The sequence below is a fragment of the Monodon monoceros genome, unplaced genomic scaffold (genome assembly GCF_005190385.1).
Source record: "Monodon monoceros isolate NGI ecotype Baffin Bay Population unplaced genomic scaffold, NGI_Narwhal_1 Super_Scaffold_21, whole genome shotgun sequence".
NCBI classification, from domain to species: domain Eukaryota; kingdom Metazoa; phylum Chordata; class Mammalia; order Artiodactyla; family Monodontidae; genus Monodon; species Monodon monoceros.
Genome location: NW_021703778.1, coordinates 40,755,836 through 40,771,159, shown reverse-complemented (window position 1 = coordinate 40,771,159; position 15,324 = coordinate 40,755,836). Strand labels below are relative to the sequence as shown.

At 44.6% G+C, this 15,324-nt stretch overlaps 1 protein-coding gene across 1 annotated transcript in view; it reads left to right on the top strand.

Annotated features, from left to right (window-relative positions):
• Nucleotides 1-15,324, top strand: part of AGBL1 (ATP/GTP binding protein like 1) — a gene marked incomplete at its 5' end in the record, with an annotated part of 782,586 nt that overhangs the window by 78,812 nt on the left and 688,450 nt on the right. The window lies entirely within an intron of this gene.

Here is a 15,324-nt window from a genome sequence, read left to right as displayed (position 1 = left end):
ACAGTAGGACCTTATTGTTTATCCATCCTATATGTAATAATCTGCATCTACTAACCCCAAACTCCCAGCCCATCCCTCCCCCAATGCCCCTCCTCCTCGGTAACCACAAGTCTGTTCTCTATATCCGTGAGTCTGTTTTTGTTTCATATTTTATTTTATTTTATTTGTAAGCCAAGTTATGTCTAGTTTATTTATTTTTAAAATTTTTATTGGACTATCGTTGATTTACAGTGTTGTGTTAGTTTCTGCTGTACAGCAAAATGAATCAGTTATACATATAGCCACTTTTTTTTAGATTCTTTTCCCATACAGGTCATTACAGAGTATTGAGTCGAGTTCCCTGTGCTATACAGCATTTGTGTCATATTTTAGATTCTACATATAAGTGATCTCATATGGTATCTGTCTTTCTCTTTCTGACTCATTTCACTTAGTATGATAATCTCTAGGTCCATCCATGGGCCCTTGTCCCTTTTTCTATCTGCATCCACTCTGCCTTTCTCTCTTTTATCTGTGTCTCTACCTGGACTTCTGTGTCTCTTTTCCCTTTTTCTTCCCCCTCATCTTCTTCTCCTTTCTCATTGGTCTCTCCACCTCTCCCTCTCTCTTTCTGCTCCCTAACACCCTTTTGTGAGCATTAGGTATAAATGCAGTTTGGAGAAGTGCTGGCCTGGCAGTGGTGCTTGGAATGAGTGTGCCCCGTGGGATTCTGCCTGATCTGTACTGGCTCCAGGGATGAATCTTCACGTAACGCCTTGGTAGTAACCTTGCTGCCCAGCTTTAAAGGTCACATTCTCGGGCTTCCCTGGTGGCGCAGTGGTTGAGAGTCCGCCTGCCGAGGCAGGGGACACGGGTTCGTGCCCCGGTCCGGGAAGATCCCACATGCCGTGGAGCGACTGGGCCCGTGAGCCATGGCCGCTGAGCCTGCGCGTCCGGAGCCTGTGCTCCGCAATGGGAGAGGCCACAAGAGTGAGAGGCCCGCGTACCGCAAAAAAAAAAAAAAAAAAGGTCACATTCTCGCACCAAGGAAAGACCGGAAGCACTTTCTGGTTCAGGCCCTACATCTTAATAAGAGGATGATGGGTCTACGTCAGACCCCTCTCCAACTTCAGCATTAGCATTCAGAGAAGGATGGGAGTTTGCATAAGTTGGGGCAATGGGGAGGGTGCTGGGAATGGGAAAGTACGTTAGTAAAGGGAGGGAGACAGAGAAGAAAGAAGGGCGGGAGAGATGCAAGGGAGCTAGTGGGAAGTTTGGCAGGAAGAGGATGTTCTCTGGTCTCTTCCTCGGTAAGCTCTGCCCGGCTGGCTCATGGGGACAGCGCAGCCTGCTGCTAGCGGGGGTATAGGAAGGAGGGGACTTCTGGCGCCTAGAGTCCTGATCATGGACAGACACCTCAAGCTCTCAACGGTCCTCTACTATGGCCTAGCAATCAGCAGTGTAGGGACTGGAGGACTTGGTGGCCAGATAGTTGCTCTACAGCAAAATGTCAGAGAAGGGGCCATGTTTGAACAACCCCAACTGAGGCTTTTGTAGGAATTCTAGGAGCTCTGAGGAGTTGTCAGAATGGCATCGATGTTTTAGGATGGTTGGCAGTGTGATTCCTTTGAACTTCTGACATACACCAGTAGCCGTAGGGTGGCACAGACTTCACAGGGCTCACATGTACAGTCTGTGTTCCCATGGGGCCTGGAATCTGTCCTCCTGGCTTCCCAGGCTGCCTGGACAAGCCTGATGCCCCAGGGTTCTGCCCACGGAGTGTTTCCCCTTCAGTTTCCAGATGAGGGCCATGGAGTCAGACCATTAGAGCTGGAAAAGACCTTCGAGGTGGCTTAGTGCAGTGGTGTTCAAACATTTTTTTTTTTTTGAGTAGAGAACTCAGAGCCCTGTCTGGCCATTTCCCAATGATTCTCCCCTAAGGTGGCCCTGAGACACGTTCACAAAAATATAGCGCTCCCTGAGAACCCAGAAAACTACTAATCTTTCTAAAACTTGAAATATATTTGACACAACATTGTATAAATGTAACACATTTATGTTATAGATTTACATTATAGATTTGCTACATCTATATTGCTATATTGCTATTATAGCAATAATTTGCACCTCTGTCACGTCACATAATTATCATTTCTTTTTAGTGGTTGGAATAATTAAGATCTAGTCTCTTAGTGAGTTTGATGACTACAATACAAATTGTTGTCTGGATCCCAGAAAACTGGTGGTCTTATCCACCCCTCTCCGCATTTTCACACAGGGAAACTGAGGACCAGAGAGAGGGAGTGACCCACCCAGATCTCTGAGACTTGGAAGGTTTCCTGTCCAGCTAACACTGGTTCTTTCTTTTGTCTTAGCACAACTGTCTCTGTCAAGGGTATTGACAACCCCCCATCCCTGCCCAGGGTTAGGTTTCCAATTAAACCTTTTCACTATATTTATACTAACTATAAATACACTAACTATAAGAACTAACTATACTGGAATCAGTGAGTCCTATATTTTTGCATACGTGTTTGTGTGTATGCATTTTTGTGTACGTATGCACGAATTTTCCCTGCAGGGTCTACCTCCGTGGGCACTGGGGTCCCTATCATAGCCCGCACACCTCACATTGCGCTGTGCCCAGAGAACCTCTAACACACTAATGTTAACTAAAGAAGGATTCTAGTTTCGTGACTTAAGCCTCATGCATTTGCTTTCGATATGCCTTAATGAAGAGGCCAGCCCAATTCCTGTCCCCAGAAAGAATCAAACTGTGGTGTGATTATAGACCCGACGTCCTTTCTGCCATCATAACTTCTGGAGAAGCAAGCCCTATATTTCTGTGATGATCCAGAAATCTGCTTCAAGTAGTATTGCTAGATTTTTGCATTTGTCACACTGGGATGGACTGCTGTGATCGACCTTGTATGAATGCAGACTAGCAAACTACATTCACCACACGGTGGGACTGAAATCACAACACAGACACGTACCATTTATCGACTGCTTAGTGTGTCAGCCACTGTATATACCACTGCATGTACGTGCCTAGTAAGGGGGTATCATCATCACCATTTCACAGGTGTAGGAACTGAGGCCTGGAGAGGTTGGGCTACAGAGCTTGCCTGCTGTAGACCCTGGGACCTGAGCTCTGTGCATACCAAGGAGAGATGAACAAGGGTAGGTTTATTTAGCCCAAAGAAGATAAGATCAAAATCTGAAAGGAAGCTAAATAAATACTTTCTAAGTATTAGAAGGATTTGTGTGTGTGTGTGTGGGGGGGAGCATCTGTCATTTAGTTTAGAAAAGAGCATCACACGGTCCCATCCCATACAAGCATCTGAAGGGGACCCAGTGAGAGGTGCCCAACACACCAACATGGCTGTGCGAAGGGCCAGAGTCTCTGCTGTGAGGCCGAGCATCAGGCGAGGCTGATGAATGACGGGGTGAGTGAGAGGAGAAGGGAACAGGGCCGGGAAGGATTACAGCTGCTCGTTCCCTTTCCCTGCTAGCTTTGTCAGGCCCCCGAGTTGGGGGGACTGATCGTCCCTGGCCACAGACCGCAGCTCATGTACTTCCTCTTCCTGCCATGTGGTGGTGCTGTTCTTCTAGTTATCTTGGCCGCGCTAGTCCAATATTTATTTTCGGTGAGTAATTTGTTTATCAGGAGGTTATTTTAATCTAATTTTGGCCATATTTGCCATTCCACACTATCTGTGCTTCCCAGCGTTAGCAGCTTGCATGTCTTGAAGGAAATTAGCTGAAGATGGTCCCGGAGGCATTCGCTCAGCCATTATTTAAGGGAGCTGGGAGGAGGCAGGGTGAGCGGAGCCCAAGCCCGGTGTTGGAAAAGTTGCTGGAATTTGTTGCACTCTCAGTGAGGTTAGCGGGATTGAGAGGGACTTACCGAGGGTGGGGAGGATCTCGCATCTCGCGCGGCTTTTTTGAGGGCTGCCTCTGGTAGAGAGCAGAGAATCCTGCAGTTACTTTTCCCCATCTCCCCTGAACCCTTGTGATAACCTGTATCTTCCTCACCTTTGCTGCCAAGGCCAAAGGCACGAGTTAAGGAAGATGCCCGCCTGCCTTCCCACGGTTCACAGGCATCCCACATCCCATTTGATAATATGTTTCATGAACTGTTCTCTACGATCCCTCAAGGAAGAGGGCAGGAAGGTGGGGAGTGATAAGAGAATTATTGTTTATTAGAGTACCTTCAGGGAATAATGATCATGACTATTAATTACAGAGCACTGGCACTTGCCAGGCACGTTATATTCCCATTTTACATACAAGGAAGTTGTAGTTAGGAGAGGTTAGTGATTTTTTCCCCAAGATCTCATGAATGGTAAGTGGAGAGCTGAAATTCAAACTCAGTTGTGACTGTCTTCAAAGCAGAAAATCTTCCTATTTCAAGGATGAGTCTCACCTTCCGCATGGAGTCAGGAAACCTGGACTTGGCTGATGGGCATGGGACCTGAAATTAGTTCTTTGTCATTATACTTGACTTCAGTTTGGTTTTCCAAAAATGGGAGGGCTGTACAAGTTGAGTGGTTTGAGGGTGCTTTAGTAGAAGAAACTTTTTTTTTTAAAGAAATCTTCTGAGGAGATGACACATCTAAAGCAGATAAAATGGGAGCAGAAGTGGGAGACCCCAGTGAATCACAGCCTGGCCTTTCCCTTTTCACCTCTTCTTTCCCTGCTCGTGATTGATGCTGAGAAACTTCCATGGAAGTTCCTCAGGGCTCGAAAGAATCAAGTTTGAAAACCTCTGTAATAAATATTCTCATGGGACACTTTAAGAGCTCAGTAAATTTTCAGAGATTATAACTTAAAGACGGGCTGATGCATCCTTTAGGAGGTTTGGAACACGTGCTCGTTTTTACTGTGTGGTGGTCCTAAGGAAGAGCTAGTCAAGTTTGACTCAGAGAGAGATGCAAAATTGTCATCTTCATCCTTGAGCCTTAGTCAAGTAACTTTTGAGTCTCTTGGTATTAAGAGGCTTAATTAAACAATTAAACCGAACCTAATTAAATGAGAAGGGTCAGCTTCCGGTGGAAATTACAATGGTTGTTAGTATAGGCAAGATGGTGAACTACCTTCCCGAGATGGCCAGGATGTTCCCAGGCACCCACACGGGGTCTAAAAGAACTGTGGATGGTGGTGGTGTGTTTTCCTTGCTTGACATAAACTGTTGTCTGCAAAAAACATTGTTGTAATAAGGTTGCAGCCAATCCTGCTTCTCACAACTAAGCAGGCTGCTATGTTTTAACCAGGCTATCCTGTTTTCTGGCCCTAAAGACCTGGTTCTATCTCTAGGGCTTTCCCTCTGGCCTGATTATCTATCTGCCTGTAGGTTTGGGCCATAATGTTGCTTTGACAACAGTGTGAATGTGTTCAAGGAAGCTCCGGCTCATGTGTGAAGTTCGTGTGTGTTTGCTAAAAGCTCAAACCTCTTACTCTCTAGAAGGTTGATCCACACACACGTATTTTGTTTTCATTCTGGGGAATCAGGGGTTAACATCCAGGATTGCTGAGCTCTAAATGTTCTGGATTTTAGAATTTGTGTCACCCTGGCATAATGAATGACTGGCTATGGATTGACAAAGATAAGGTATCACAAAGATTTAAAGAGATAGACAAAAAGATAAACATCTCAGAGCTCTGCAAGTGCACAGTAGCTTCCTCATCCCATTCAGGATTGACTGTACAATTATTTGTTTATGTCAGGATGTAAGTCAGATGCTTCCTACAGACTTCTAATAATAGCAGTTTGCAGAGCACTTTTTCATATATTATCTCATTTAATGCTTACGTAGTCCTGCAAGACAGGTAAATATTTAACTCTTCTAGAGCAGCAGTTCTCAACATGAGTGATTTTGTCCCAAGGGAACATTTAACAAGGTCTGGCGACATTTTTGGTTGCTACATCTGCAGGGGGTGTGGGTGCTCCTGGCATCATGTGGGTAGAGGGCAGGATGCTGCTAAATATCCTACAATGCACAGGGCAGCTGCCTCCGACCCTACGACATAATATTTGGCCTCAGGTGTCCATAGTTCCAGGCTGGGAAACTGTTCTACAAAACATTGAGGTTCAGAGAGGTTGGCTGACTTGCCCAAGATTGCGTGATGTGTACTTGGCACAATGGGACTGAAATCCATACCTTCATTTCGCTACCAGAGGGTTTCAAATCTTGTATTTTTATTTTAAAGAAATAAATTTTAGGTATTAAATTTTAAATGAAAACCTTGGCAGAGCCATTGCATGTAAACAGCTGACGGTGGAGCTGCTCTGGTGGCAGCAGGGGTCAGAGACCCCGCTCAGCCTCTTCCTTAGCCCCTCCCCCTAACCCCAGGGACACACAGACTGCCTGGCAACTGCTACGCCCATACAAGGAGACCCAGAGAACATTAGGCCCCTGTTGGCATCCACAGATCTTCTGGATTTCCCTGAGCTGTTAACATTTTTGAGTAGAGGATGACAGCATCTGAGTGTGCATTTTAGTAAGATGTGTTGGGCAGTGGAGGGGAGGCATGGGGGCCAAGTAGGAGGCTGCAGCCGGCACATTCCAGGCGGTAGGGAAGGGGCACTGGAAGGACCATGGGGGATAGGAGTGGAGTTCAAACGAGGAAGCGCAAGGTTCACGCTTGCTTTGGGACTTTTCAGTGCTGTGCTACTGGATGACATCAGGCCAAAGGGCAGCAGGCCAGGAGCACAGGGGCTGAGCCCTTTACCTTGCTCTGCGCATGCTCAAGGCCTGGAAGCATAACACAGTGTGAACCGATTTGCACGTGATGTTTGCACGCGCAGATTTGTTTTCCTGTAGTCCACGCTGCTTGTCTGTACTCTGGCCAGAAGCAGGCAGTGCCACTGACAGACAGGTGTCTCCCTCATCCATTGACGGAGAAAGGCAGGTGGGGAAGTGCTCTTTCTCCTTCCAGGTATAAATCCTGGCTTTCTTCTTTAAGTGTTGCCTTCTGATGAGTAGACAGTGGAAATGGCAAAATGAAACTAGGACGAAGGTTACCTACAATGACCCAGAAGGGACTGGGGCTCGTCTTAGGGCTTAGCAGGTGCTTCTTTCCCGACCAAGAATCTAGACTCAGAAGAAAACTCTGGATGGATAGGAAAACTGGGAAATTTTAGGTCCAGGCAAAGATGATCATTCCTAAGGGCTTTCTTGCAGAGATGTCAAAAACAAATAACAAAAAGGAGAGTGAGAAAATCTGACCAACATATCCACCCGCCGCCCCCCCCACCTGATTTTGCACAACCCGCTGTGATGAATGTCAAAGCGGTGGGGGTCCCGCATTCTGGTCTCTGCCCTACTGCTCTCCCCTCACTTTCTTCACCTGGCTTTAGCTTCCAGGCTTTTTGTTATTTGTACTCACCAAATTTGGGCTTTTCTACTTGCTCTGCTCTCCAGATTTCTAGAATTTTCTGTCCCCGGATCTCTGCAGCCTGATTCTTTCCTACATTCCGGTTTCAGTGCTAATGCTCCCTCCTCAAAGAGTTGCCCCAGCCACCCAATCTAAAGTAGCAGCCCCACCAGTCCCTCTAGAATCATTATTTGATTTTCACTGTAGCACTCGTCATTGTCTGAAGTTACCTAATTTGTGTGTGTGTGTGTGTGTGTGTGCACCTATTTGGATCTGAGGGTCTCCCCAGCTCCCCCATGGGAATGCAAGCCCCTAAGAGTAGAGACTTTATGCATCTCATTTCCTGCTCTAATATCCCCAGTGCTTACAATACTGCCTGGCACATACTAGCATGTAGTAGTTGTTAAGTGTGTTTGTTGAATGAATGAATGGTGGTTCCTGGAGTTTAGAGGGTATGAGTATGGTTTTAGCTGATAATTCACTGCATACCTAGCCACAGCAAGATCTGGCTTTCAGGACAAACTGTCTCTGCTTATTCCCATATGCTGAGCAAACCTCTCAAGCGCTCATTTCTTGCTGGAAACAAGCTCCTTTTAGAGAATTCTCAAACTAAATATTGAAAAATTAACCCTACTTCCTCAAATCTAGGATGTCATTGACTATAAGATGCTCCAATTTTTATGTGCCACGAAGAGCGAAAAAATGCTGCCAGTTGTCATTGAAACATCATCATTGGTAAGAAGCATCTTAATTCTGGAAATGCTAAAATGTGAAAAAATATATGCCTTAGAATTGATAAAGTACAAGGTGAGATTGATTCATCATATGGGATGCAGGGAAGTGGCAGGGGGTTCTGGTCTGGAGTATGTCCCCATTTGTTAGTGGTCCTTTCCCCTGTAGCATTGCAGCCTAACACCTTGGACATGGTACTCTCCAAGGACCAGAGGAAGAGCGGGTTGTGTGGAGGAAGAGGCAGATATGGCTTCTGAGGATTTCTCAAGAGTGGAGAAACTTCTATGGCTTGGGAATGTATCTGTGGAAAGGTATTAGAAGCAGTTGGTGATTAAAAAAAACCCAATCAACAGTAGGTGAGTCTAGATTTAAAAACAATGCTGTGAAGGATGGTTTCTCACCCTTCTTAGCCACTCTTTCTGAAGCTTAGGAAAAGCATCTTTCATTTTCAAAAGGCAGTCAATGGGAAAACAAGATTGGCTTGAAACCCAAATTTACTTTAGAGCCAAGTTTAGTGAAAAGTATCTATTTTACAAAGAGAAAAAAATACCTGCAAGCTAATTCCATATCATTATTCTTATTTGAGCTAATGATAATGGAGTGTAATTTCCATTACTGATGACATTAAGATTAGTTATGTTTCGGTACATACAGCGCGGCTTCTCCTTTGTGAGGAGCGTCGAAGCAGCTGCCGGGGAGAGGCTGAGAGCAGACTCCGCCTCGGCAGCCCTGCGCCCATGTACTGGGCCTGACTTGCGGGCTGGCCTCAGGGGTCCCTGCCAGGCGTCAGGAGGGGTCCTGAACATCTCCTCCAGGGAGCCGAAGCACCATCGGCTGTTAATTTGGCTCTTTATTTATTTATTTTTAATTAATTAATTAATTAATTTTTGGCTGCGTTGGGTCTTCGTTTCTGTGCGAGGGCTTTCTCTAGTTGCAGCGAGCGGGGGCCACTCTTCATCGCAGTGAGCGGGCCTCTCACTGTCGCGGCCTCTCTTGTTGCGGAGCACAGGCTCCAGACGCGCAGGCTCAGTAGTTGTGGCTCACAGGCTCCAGACGCGCAGGCTCAGTAGCTGTGGCTCACGGGCCCAGTTGCTCCACGGCATGTGGGATCTTCCCAGACCAGGGCTCGAACCCGTGTCCCCTGCATTGGCAGGCGGATTCTCAACCACTGCGCCACCAGGGAAGCCCTTGGCTCTTTAAACCTTCTTGAGTCTACTGTTAAAAATCAACTTTCGCCACAATTTAGGGGCCTGGGAGGGAGCAGAGAAGACAGAGGAGGGCGACTGGCCGGAGGGACCGTGCCAGGTTCGATTTGGCTGAAAGCCGCGCCCCTCAAGCACCTCAGCTGTTCCAGGGACTTCATCTCCTTCAGCCTTTCGGAAACCCTCCTCAAGAAGCTGGTTCTCCTGGTAACTGTTAAAGGTCTTTATCTGAATACAAAACAGTGTAATCTGTACAAACCAGCCCTGGGGATAATGATGTGGGATGTCAGCTTTGGAGGCAGATGGGGGATTCCATTTGAATTCTCCACGTGCCATTTATAAGCTCTCAGGACTTGAATAAGTTATTTAACTTCTCAGCCTCTGTGTCTTCATTTGTAAGAGGAGGCAAATAATGCTTATCTTCAAGCATTTCCATGAGATAAATGAGATGATCATGTAAAATGATTAGCCCAATGCTGAGCACATAGGAAACATTCAGTAAATAAATACACAGTAACTGTAACTGGTGTTACAGTGGCAAAACAGACAGCTTATTGTTCATGTAATATGATTTAGAAGTCTTGGTAAAAGCCTGCTTTGTCCAGAAACATCTTCTAAATTGACTCCCTGAAAAGAGCACTGTTGCAGAGGGCAGTGGATTGTTTGCTGTAGTTAAGGTCACCATTATCTTGGGTTGTAGTAATGTCTCCAAAGGGGGATTTCTAGGGTGGGATATTATACGGTGCGAGTGCTGTGGCTCCAGGTGGGTATTTGCATGTGGAGTCCCGATGAAGATCAGGCAGTGTTTGTGATATAATTGCTCAGTTGGGGGATCCAGTGAGGAGAGGGTTTGGAGGCAAACCTTGGGGAGGGATGTTTGATAAGCCCAGCTGAGTGGTCTTCTCTTATGAGAAGGGGGCCACAGTCCTGAAAAGGGCTAGCTGAATTGTCAATAGTTCATATGAATGAATTTTCATGAAGTTCCTGAAACAGAAGGAAATAAATCTGTTTACTAAAACTATTTAATCTTCCCGGGCAAGAATTTCTTCGGATAGTAATGTCCTACTATGCTATGTGGCTGAAGGTGGTTTCTGTTCTTAAGAACGATGAGAACCTCGAATCCTTGTATTTATTCTTACTCGTGTATGTGCTTATCAAAAGCAAGGGTGAGTTATTAAACACTTAACCATTATCAATCAAGAGGATCTTACAGCACTACCCAGTCTTCTAAAAAAGCTTTAGTGTAATGGGACCCAACTCGGGTAAAGTTGGTCAGAGAGGGGAACTAAAAAGTGCTACATTATGGACATTGTCTGTAAGGGCTCCTAGGATAACGTGGGGGAATGGTCCTTGGTATGTATGTTTGGGGTGTCTAAGGACAGATAGGCAGCTATGTGAGATGTGTGGGCATTTGGGATGAGAAATCGATTACATTACATGGGGATTGAAGGACTGTGGTTATAAATTTTACTTATTTTGAAACTTTTCCTTGGGCTATTCTCACTAGTGAAGTGAATTTGAAGTTTGAACGTCATCCTTCTGGGGAAGGGATTATCATTTATTGAGCACATACTTGATGCCAGCTGCTACGCTATGCATTCATTCCTTATAATGGACTTGTAAGGGTGATGCTTTAGTTATCTCTCTTTTATCTTGCTTTAATATTTGCAGATGATGGACATGTAGTCCAGAAAGACTTAGTAACTTAAACAAGGTTACACAGCTGATAAATGATAGAGCCAAAATGCAGATCAACAACTATGTGATCCTGGCGCTCCTATTCTTGCAGTGAGGCTGTCCAAAGGAATCTGTTCATGTCCTGAGCATTTGGCGGTTTGTTGTCCAAAATTACAGAGGCGGAGTTGGAATAGTAAATAGATGATGCTTATCATGTTGATGATGGCAATTATAATAGGCAACAAGTATTGAGTGCTTATTACGTTCCAGGCATGAGCTATCTACTTTATATATATTATCTCATTTAATTCTCTCAACAGCTCCACAAGGAAGGGACTGTTATCAGTTTTGTTTGTTTGTTTGTTTTTTAGATAAAGACTTACTGACAAGAGCTGTGAAGTAACATGCTCAAGGTCACACAGCTAGAAAGCAGTGGAGGTCACAGCCATGTGCAAGAACTCCAGAAAGAAAGCTGACAGCTGAAGGGTCTGCCCGGCAAGGCAGTGAAGGGTACACAAGGATAGTAAAGATGAGTTTGGAGGTCTGCACAAATTTGTATGTCTCATTCCTAGAGCTGTGGTTGTGAAAGCATCCAGCTCATTCCTCTGCTGCAGGTTCCCACTTTTCCTCCACTTCAAGCTATCTCTTTACTCTAAAAGGGGTGATGAAATTCTCAGATATGGGAAACAAAGAGCAGTCATGGAAATTTCCTCTGGTTTTGCCCAATAAAAGTGGCAAAGCGTTGGGTTGCTTGCAGGTATTATAATCTGGGTCACCAAGCACTTCTCCACCAACCTGTCATGGGGCTGGAAATTCCCCATGAGAAATCCAGTCTTTGAGTCTTGAAGGTGTCTGGACTTTCCTGTTAAAAGACAAACATCTTTATAGAGATGATCATGCTCTCAAATACCTTCAGGGGCAAGGTAGGTAATTCACTTTCGAAAGGGATGGGTTAAGGTGAATTGGTTGCTATGGCAACCTGGGGACTGCTTGTCCTGCCCACAAGCACTTACAACATGGCATGGCCTATAGACTACGGACTTCCTGTCAAAGGGTAACCTGTCTTTTTTCTTCTTGATTGTCAAAGTTCATTGCAGAGGATGTGGAGAATAAAAACTACAGAAAAGTCTAAGTCTAGTCTAAAAAAATCCAAAGCAAATAGAATCATCAATATTTTCCTCCCTCATAAGTACTATTGATATCTTGGCATATTCCCTTCATTTTTTTATTCTTTCTTCATGAATGTAAAAATCTGCTGCATCAGTGGGGTCTGCACTAAAGAAAACATTCGAACCTCTGTGAAGAAATACCTGGGGTAAAAAAATAAGGAGAGCGTGAGATCACATTTTAGATTGAGAATTAGCTACAAATATGACTTCAGGAGGATAAAATCTGGAAAGGCAGGTAGAAAGAGTAGAACTTAAGAGGATAAATTGGAGAGGACAAGGATGCAGATTTGCCACAGGAAAACTGGCCAGATAAGAACTTCAGCAGGAGGCTGCCAGGGAGGGGCTGATGGAGACAAGGGGGCATGGAGAGCGCCTTTGGATGGGGAAGGGGGTGGAGGTGAGCTGTTAAATTAAAGGTCCTCAGAAGTCCTCTCTGTCCATTCCACCCCATCCTCCAACCAGTTTAACATAAACCAATCTGTTTCGGAAATTTTAAAAAAAAATTAAGGAACAGGAACTCTTTTTCCAAGGAAATCTTAGGAAGAAGCCATTGACATAAACAGACTAAAGTAGTACGGCTGGTCTGGGGATCTTCTCTGGCCTCCAAACCCTGAGCTCACCCAAAGGAATGTATGAAACCCCACATCTTCTCCTTCCTATGTGGTCTCCCTGAGAGAAGCACTGTCCTCCCCTCAGATCTTCTCAAACTCCTGCAAGTTGCAGATCCCAGTGACCCTCATTTCATTCTTCGGCTCCCCTCTACATTTGTTCAGCTTGATGGATCTCTTGTCGGGTTTCAGGTGCATATTGACTTTTGCAAAACTCCCAAGCTGTTCACAGAGAAAGACTGACTGATTTAGGGTAGGGGTTGGGGGAGGAGGTGTAGCTATTTTCGATGTTAGTAAACATGACAGCTTGTTGAAGATTAACAGAAAATGGTGAATAAAATCATTGGGATCTGATAAGGGATTTTCCTCTCAGACAATTAAAGACTTTTTTCTCGTTATCTCCCTCCCCCTCCCCCAGAAGTGGGAGATGAAAGTCATGAGGATAACACATTATTAGTCTCATACCCTTAACATAGATAAAAGACAAAAGTTAACCTCCCACTGCCCATGCGACCTCCATGCACTGTTTTTGCCATTCTGTCTTCTTTTCAGCAGGCAATAGTTTCCTTTAATACCTCCTACCTAATCCTCAACTTTCTTTTAAACATGAGATATTGGATAGGCTGGAACCTCATTTAGGCAGTAAAGAAGTCCAGTGCTTTGTGGCCGGGATCAGCCGAGGAGAGAAATATTTTTGATACGAAAGAATAATTCATTAAAGGAGGTAATGAAGGTGATTTCAACCTTCCACAAACACATCATGGAGTGAATAAAGCTCATGGCTCTCAATTTAGGGTCATCGCTGAATGAGATGTTGTAAAAAGTGAAAAAAAAAATAAAACCAACTGCATAAATGGGTCAAAAATTTCAGTGGGGCTCAGTCAAGCCTGACAATTTAGAATTTGACAAACAAGTGGAAGAAAAGGAGAATTCCATTAATATTATGATAAAACCCTTCTGGAATAAAGCACTGAATTTCCATGTTATCGTTTCACTCACATGTACTTATATGGTCTTAGGAAAAAATCTGACTTGGAGCTGAAATTTTGCTTATCCAGTTACAGCTCAGGGGATCTCTCTCTCACATGCTCGGCCAGAAACATAGATTGTCTCATAAACCAGCATGAACAGTATGGATAATGGAGAAATGCAGTCGTGAGAGGGCAGAGCTGCAAGATGTGGGCGTTTGTTCCTGAGAGTCAGCCTGTTAGAGTTCTTCGGGGTACCTAGTCCACAGGGGTAGAGAGGACCAGGATCCAGAGAGTATCTGTCTCCCCATCTACTGGGTAGACCTGAACTGGTCTGTCCGCCAACCCTGTAGGCAGAGGAGTTTAACATGAAAAGTGGTATATGTGGACTCTTGAGAGAGGTATATTGGACCATTCTTCCCCCTTTCTTTCTTCATAATGGAAAAATGAAGAAATCATTCACCCATCAGAGGGGTCTCATGGGAGGTCTCACGCAGGGTCATTCAACTAACAAGGGGGTAGTCATGGTGTGAAAGAGGGGAAGGGAACTGTAAGAGCATGCTACTACAGCTCCCTGTCAGATGTAAGGAAGCCCTGTCCTCACATCCCTGCTGGATGGACTTCCAACCTCTTTCTGGATGTTTTTGGTGCCACGTTGCTCATTACCACATAGAGACCAGCTCCTTCTTGGGTAGCCTTGAGCCTGAGGAGTTCCCTTCCTGGACGGAGCCAACCCCTTGATGATCTGGCTTCCGTTCTCTTTAGGTAAAACACCCGACGCATCTGTTACACATGGCAGCCTTCCTGACATTATGTCTGTCACTCAGGGTCCTCTCCTTTCCAACCTAAGCCTTATAGTTTGCTCAACCCAAATGATAATATCCCAAGTCTACTGAAGCTTAGGAAAGAGGAATGGAAATCCCGTGGATTCCCCCCACCTCCTTTCTTCTCTCTCCCCACACACTATTATCCTTTTTCTGAACTATTTGAGAATGTTATAGACATTCACAATGGCGAATTTCATAAAAACAAGAATATTCACTTACATAAACATATAATAGTTTATCAAAATCTGACAATAAACATTTATACAATACTATGGGTTAATCTAAACACTTTATTCATATTTTACCAATTGCGTCACTAACGCCTTATGTAGCAAAAGAAAAAAAAATTGTTTTCTGGTCCAGGATCTAAATTATAATTATATATCATACTGATGTGCCATGTCTTTTTAGTCTCTGTTAGCTCAATTCCTGTTTGTTTTTTTTTGTTTTTTTTTTGCTTTTCATGACCTTGACATTTTTGAAAAGTATAGATTGGATATTTTGCAGCATGTCCCTCATTTTGGGTTTGCTGATTTTCCTCGTAGTAACATTTAGGTTATGCATTTTGGGGCAGGAAAATCATAGAAACGATGCTGAAGTGATGCTGAAGCGATGCTGAAGTGATGCTAAAGCGATGGTGTGTCTTTCTCAGGGCATCTTATCTGCTGATGTTGACTTTGGTCACTTGATTAAGGTGATATCTGCCAGTTTTCTCCAATGGAAAGTTATTATCATTCCCTTTATGATGGATTAGTATCTTGTGGGAGGTACACTGGGACATC